The sequence below is a fragment of the Eptatretus burgeri genome, chromosome 10 (assembly GCF_056783735.1).
Source record: "Eptatretus burgeri isolate ZD-2024b chromosome 10, Ebu_testis_v1, whole genome shotgun sequence".
Classification (NCBI taxonomy): domain Eukaryota; kingdom Metazoa; phylum Chordata; class Myxini; order Myxiniformes; family Myxinidae; genus Eptatretus; species Eptatretus burgeri.
In genome coordinates this window covers 13,854,613-13,860,457 of record NC_140970.1, presented here as the reverse complement: position 1 = coordinate 13,860,457, position 5,845 = coordinate 13,854,613, and positions in this window count along the sequence as shown.

The window sequence follows — 5,845 nt, the reverse complement described above, 5'->3', positions numbered from 1 at the left end:
GGAGCTCCACCTCATTATGGACGTTATGTTCGTCAGTGGCCTGATGAAAACTTTCCCAGAAAGTGGATCAGCCACCGCGGTCCGATCGAGTGGCCGGCACGCTCCCCAGACCTTACACCTCCAGATTTATTTCTTTGGGGGCTCATGAAAGACCTTGTTTATCGTGAAAAGCCTCGTACGATTCAGGAATTGAAGGCTCAAATCACTGCAAAGTTTGAGGAAACTGATATCGAACTCTGCAGAGGTGTGTGCCGCTCTGTGCCTGCTCGGCTGCAATTGTGCATCGATCACAAGGGAGGGCTCTTTGAAAATTGCAAGTAAAACAGCTTGGTACAGTTCCGTAATAATTTTTTCTTGAATAAATGGTTACATAAACATGCCATTCAATATTTCTACCTTCTTGTACACTGTAATACAAATGGCAAACAAACAATCAACTGACTGAAATTGGGTGCTACTTCTGACTCACCCTGTATATATGGGGGTCGGGGAGTTAGCGGAGATAATATGCTATGCTTCATGAAAACACACACACACACACACACACACGTGCTTGGCCAACATTTGCAATTTTTCAGAAATTGGCAGATTTGAGTCGGCGTGATTATCAACTACAGTAGTTACTGTCTCCAACTGAGAAACCTTGAGTAGCTTTCACCAAAAATCAATGTTGCATTTATATAGACGTTTCAGGAAGATGTTCACAAACATTATTCTTTATAAACAGCTGCGTGTGATGGGTGGATAAAAAAAATTGGCTCGGTAATTTAGAAAGCACATTAATGCAGCAAACGGCTCAGAAAATTGGTGTTATTTCATAACTATCACAGAAATGACGGAGCACGAACCACTCGATCAGGGTGATGGAGCACAAACCACTCGATCAGGGTGATGGAAAACGAACTACTCGATCAGGGTGACAGAGCATGAACCACTCGATCAGGGAGACGGAGCATGAACCACTCAATCTGGGTTACGGAGCATGAACCACTTGCTTAGGGTGATGGAGCACAAACCACTCGCTCAGGGTGACAGAGCACAAACCACTCGATCAGGGTGATGGAAAACGAACTATCGATCAGGGTGACAGAGCATGAACCACTCGATCAGGGAGACGGAGAACAAACCACTCGCTCAGTGTGACGGAGCACGAACCACTCAATCTGGGTTATGGAGCATGAACCACTCGCTCAGTGTGATGGAGCACAAACCACTCGCTCAGGGTGACAGAGCACGAACCACTCGCTCAGGGTGACTGAGCATGAACCACGCTCTCTGAATAACATGGCGTGGAAAAAGCGTCCACTCGTAGACATGTTAAGTGACATTTGACTTCAAATCGTGATGCAAAGGTCCCCTTTGGCATGGAAGTTCCTTAGGGTCATAGAAACAAATTTATCCAAAGACACACGTCATATCTTAAAATCCAAGATGGCCGCCGTCGACCATTTTGGAAAACATGGCCCAGTCATAGCTCATGAACTGTTTGTCATAGAAACTATTATGATACATGTTTTCTAACTAACTGGAGGTCACTGAACTCATTTCCGGTGACAATTTTGCTTTCTGGTGGATTTAAAGGTCAAATCATAGACAAAAATACATAAATGCTACATTTTTTCTAAAATGTACGAGAAAAAAAATTGTGAGAACGAGACATGACTTAACATGTCTATTATATGATGGTTAGGTCAGACCCAACTCAGAAATGGTTTTCTCATGCTGAATTTAACTACACATGAGTTAGTCACATAATGTATCTATGTTATGTGACCTTTAATTTTTAATTTTTACTTTCATATTCAAAGTGACTAATCCAAATGAGTTCCGATAAGTGTGAAAGCACGCCTGCCACGATGGACTGGAGCCTTTGTTTTATATGTCAATCAGACGAGACTCATAATCCAACTTCGGATCCCTCATCACCTGTTAAATTGAGAAACAATCCTGAAAGACTTTCAGCCACTTACAGACAGGTTGTGAACAATATCCAGGAACTCAATGAATTAAGTGAGCTACCTGATTTTGTATTCGTAGAGAATACTGGTGACAGTGATACTCAGAATATAGTGCAGCTGATGATGTCTAATCATGTAGTGTGGCACAAAGCTTGCAGGAATGCTGTCGACAATCAGAAAGTGCAGAGAGACAGGAATAAGCATCAAGGACAAGCGTCATTTAGCCCGGTAAAAACTTGTGCAGCCAGGTTAGTCACGCAGACAACACCCTCTACATCTTTGAGCGAACCAGTTGACACTCCGTGTCTCTTTTGTGATGAAGTGGGCAACAAGAAAGAGCTCAGAAAAGCTGCTACACTTGGCTTGGATAAAAAAAAATCAATGACTGTGCTCAGCTGTTGGGCGACAAACGCCTGTTGTCTAAACTGTCCGCTGGTGACTTGATCGCTATCAATGCCGTCTATCATCGTACGTGCCTGACTCGGCTGTATAGGAAAGTGGAGACAGTCGGATGTGACATCACTGAGAGTCATAACACGCAGGTGATGCGAGGACATGTTCTCAATGAGTCACTTGACTTTATTGAAGATGACCGTGGTTCAGCAGAGTCGCTAGCAATGGCTCACTTGACGACCCTTTATGATAAGTGTATTGCTTTATGATATCCCTTTATGATAAAGGAAATTGGATTTGCTTAAAGTCATTTCAGTTAAAGTCGCACTTTTCAAGAACGTAACGACTACATTAAGCAAGGACTAACCAGTAGGATGTGTGAAAATATATTCACATTCTTTCAATAATGTTTGGCTCTTTTTTATTGCTGAAAAACTTTTAAACATAGCAGCTATCAGAAGCTTTATTTCCAAACTACAACAAAAATCGAGCCATATGAATGTGAAACTACAACAATCTGTGCCCGGTCGTCTGTGGCAGGACATGTGTTAGAAACCAGGCATGAAGTGCTGGTTCTGGATACAACGATCGATGGTGGAACCCCGAATATGAAATTGCATGTATTTTTGGAGGATACCTGTCACAAGACTTGGGGAGATGCTTATGTAATGACAAAAACTTTGGAAAAGTTTTTTTTTTAAACTCTACAAATATTTATATCTTGTCTATTTTAAAATTAAAGTTAAGCAGTGAGTCGTGTGATAAATGTGGGTGGAAGGTAATAATAACTCAACAGCATGTATTTTGTATGAGACATTCGGATACTTTGTTCTAATAATTGTCGACTACTCTGACTGTCTTCTTCAATGGCCCAAATAAATCGTGTCTTCTTTTGTGGAGTCGGCCAAATGAGGTCAGTCTTTCACGAACTTGATGGGCAGGCCCCACGATCAACTGGAGCTAATTTGGGAAGGAATTGTGAATTTGTTTCACGTACTGACGATAAATCGTCCGGATCCGGATCCGACTACTAAAATTTTTTTAAGTTATTCTTCACCAATTGAGAGGTCGGGCTAAACCGATATATAACACGATATCTCAAAAAGTTATGGACGAATTCACACGAAACTTGGTGGACAGGTTGGGTGTGTGGCAAGGACGAAATGATTCGATTTTGGTGAACATCTGGATCTGGATACAGGGTTATTTATTTTTAAGTGATTCTTCACCAATGATAGATGGGGCCAAAAACAATATAGTACTGTATAGCATGATATTTCAAAAATGTATTGGGCCCGATATGTTCTCGTGGATCAGGCATTACGTGGTGGAGGTATGCGCTCTACCAAGTGCCCTTCTTGTTAAATATGTGTTTGTATTTCCTTAGCCTGTGTGTGCATATATTCCCGCCATCCTTTCATGTTGGTTCTTGAAATCCACCAAGAGGTTATGGAATATTGAGGCTGAAAATAAATACATAAATAAACTCTCTACAATGAATTATCTACTTAGTTATCCCTTTTAATATATATTTTTGGGCCTCTTTCTGGACAGAGGCCCTTTTTTGATTGCAGAAGGCCGCTCGTGGCACAAGGACGAGTTTTGCTGCTGCCGCTGTAAGCAGTCCCTTGCTGAAATAGGCTACGTACCTGAAAGTGAAAAAAATTTACTGCCAGGGCTGCTACGCACAACTGTTCGCTCCAGCCTGCTCCAAGTGCAAAGAGAAGATCGTTGGGGTATGCCTTGAGACTGGGCCGTAGCATGGGTTTTGGGAGAAGATAGAATGTGGGACAAAATATGGATTTACCTCTGAGTAATAAATCTTCGAAAGGGATGTGGGGACTTTTACAAGTATGCTGAAGAGAGTCAAAAGCTATTGGTGCATATTTTTCATTATCAGTTTCCTGGGCATCCATACATTTGTGCTTTTATTTACCTCCGCCACCGAAGGTGGAAGGAGGTTATGGTTTCTCCCCTCTCTGTCTGTTTGTTTATTAATTGCCGGAATCCTTCGGATTTCGGCAATTATGTTGGTCGGTTGTGTGTGTCATTCTGTGTGTCTGTCTGTCTGTCTTTTTGTGTGTTTGTTTACACTGTAGCAGCCACACCGTTTCAGCGATCATAACCAAACTAGGTACAGACGTCAGCCATGGTCCAACTTCGACACTTGTCGTTTTTGGTGAATCTAGGTCAAAGGTCAAGGTCACCGAAAAACCTAAATTTTTATTTTCTCAATAACGTCCGCTAAAATGGTCGTATCGCTTTCAAACTAAATCCAAAATGTGCATCTTCCAATACTGCATCCAATCATATGTATCATTGGGGTGTCACAACAAGACCCTTCTTAGCGGTCGGGGGTCCAATGTCAGGGGGGTCGGATCAAAAATTTCAAATTGCGATAAAAACGCCATTTCAAGTCCGATTGACTTCTAAGTTATGTTCATGACCAAACTAAGTGCTATAACTCATTAAACAGTAGCACTATCGACTTATAAGAACTAAATTGATTTCCAGTTTTTGTTTTTTCAGAGATCACGGAGATATGACTAAGTTATTCCGGCAATTTCTTGCTCAACGAGCAATCTCATTTGTTTGTTTGTGTGCAGGATATCTCAAAAACTTGTGGATAGATTTTGATGAAATTTGGTGAAGAGGTTGGGTGTTTGACGCGGACGAACTGATTAGATTTTGGTGAAGATGCAGATCCGCATCCGGCTACGATAACTTTTTTAAAGTGATCCTTCACCATTGAGAGATTGGGCTAAAAATTGTACATAGCACGATATCTCAAAAAGTAGTTTACGGATTCGGATGAAACTTGGTGGACACGTTGGGTGTGTGACAAGGAAGAATGTCTTCTATTTTGGTGAAGATCTGAATCCGGATCCGGATACGATAGTTATTTAATTTTTGAAGTGGTTCTTCACCATTGAGAGATGGGGCCAAAAACGATGTATAGCATGATATTTCAAAAATGTATTTGGCCAGATATGTTGTCGTGGATCAGGCATTATGTGGTGGAGGTATGCACTCTACCGAGTGCCCTTCTAGTTTAGTTAGATTCCAATTGTGCGTGGAGTCAGGCCAGCTGTGCAGTGAGCCAATGGGTGGAAGATACAGCTCAACTAATTAGGTGTGCTGGCCTTTGGCCGTGTTATATGTCACGTGATATCTGTTATCCAATGAGATTGCATATAAATAAAAAAGCCAGAAAAGTGATCTTTAAAAGTTCAGGTGGTGGATGAAAATACCCTCAGGACAATTCCCAGATCAGACTTGGGCTGTGTGCCAAATTTGGTTGTTGTTGGTCCAGCAATCCTTGCAAAAACAAACAAACAGACAGACAGACAGACATCCGATGAATCGTATTTATTGGATGTTGCAATGTTATAATTGTTTTTGTTATTTATTTTGTAATTAGAATGATATGCTGTAGGACGTATTAAGCTGCTTCATATACCTTAAAATGGCATGCATTTAAAACATGGGAATTC